At 44.0% G+C, this 1,419-nt stretch overlaps 1 protein-coding gene across 1 annotated transcript in view; it reads left to right on the forward strand.

Moving 5' to 3' along the window:
• SGCG (sarcoglycan gamma) overlaps positions 1-1,419 on the forward strand; it is a 74,353-nt gene that overhangs the window by 28,469 nt on the left and 44,465 nt on the right. The gene's annotated exons all lie outside the window — the stretch shown is intronic.

Below are 1,419 nucleotides of genomic sequence, written 5' to 3' on the forward strand. Positions count from 1 at the left end.
AACAGTCATATTCTTGCGTTTTCAGGCATTGTATAGTGATTTGTTGTTTGCAGAGGTTTCTGATTCATTTTATTAAAATCAGAGAATATTATAGGTGAAAGGAGACTAAGGTCATCTCATGTCAGTTCCCTCATTTTTCAAATAAGGAAAGTAATAGCCAGAGGAGGAAATGACACATGACAAGGAACAATTAGTTTCCAATTATGTGAACTAGCTACTTCTGGGCTAAAATTAGCATTAGTTTTTGTTTGTTTGTTTTTTTAAAGATTTTATTGGGAAATCAGGGGAAGGGTAACAGACAAGTTGCTGTTGTTTTGTTCTTCAGTCTAGTTGTGGAGGATGTTGCTTCACTGGCCCAAGTGGGCACCATCATTTCGCTCTTCCTGGGTGAGGCAGATCAATCGCCGGCTTCTGGAAGGCCGCTAACAGAGGCTGCTGGCCGCTCACGCTGGCTGCCGGCTGCACACGGTAGCTTATGGCAGCCCACTGCAGCAGGGGCTGCAGCCCACGCCGACGCCGGCAACTCACAGCCGCCCAGCCCCAGGTTGAGCTATTGTTCAGCATCTTAGCTGTGGAGGGCAGTGTCACTGGCCGTCATATGTGGGATCCGAACTGGGGCCCTCTGGCATCCCAAGCCAGTTCTTAACCAACACGCCACTCGGCCAGCCCAGCATTAGTTTTTGTTGTTTGTTTTTTCATGACACAGCAAAATAGAGACCAGACAACTGACATTTGTTCACTTGAACCCAGAAATTTAGCAGATTTTCAGATTAGAATTTATCGTTTGGTTACCTCTAGGATGTAACTAACCTTCCTGATGGAATCACTTGCTAAAATTGGCTTATTATCCTGTTTTCTACTGGTCTCAGCCTCTCAATAATTACTGCTGTGGCTGGACCAGCCCTTCTTATTATGATTGAAAGATACCCTTCAGCAATAACCATCAGGAAACTTTGAAAAGATACAGGTTTATTACTTAACAAGACCCGGAAATTCTACAGCACACCTGGGGCAAGCAAGGTAGCAGGTAGAGAGAGAGAGAGAGAGAGAGAGTGCTGGGGCCTGGGGTTCTGCTTTTATTGGGGTGGAGGCTTTTCACTGCGGTTCACTCTTTATTGGTGAATTTAAAACATAAGAGGGGGAATTTAAAGTGCAGGAAGGGAAAACAAACAAGTGGCCCAAACAGCAGTTATTAAAATCAACTAAGATTTCCAAAACGAAAGAGCCTCAGTGGGGAAGTCGGCCTGGCTGTTGACCCAGTCCTGTGGCTGTCAGTGTTTATTGTGGATAGTCGTCTTTGAAGTGGAGTCTCCCCAGTCAAAGTTTAAGTCAGGCACATCCATTATAAAAAAAAGAATAATAAAAGAACTGTAAGGGCTTACACTACCTATCTACCCATGATGAATTTAATAATTGTTT

This window comes from Hipposideros armiger, unplaced genomic scaffold (genome assembly GCF_001890085.2).
Source record: "Hipposideros armiger isolate ML-2016 unplaced genomic scaffold, ASM189008v1 scaffold_160, whole genome shotgun sequence".
Classification (NCBI taxonomy): domain Eukaryota; kingdom Metazoa; phylum Chordata; class Mammalia; order Chiroptera; family Hipposideridae; genus Hipposideros; species Hipposideros armiger.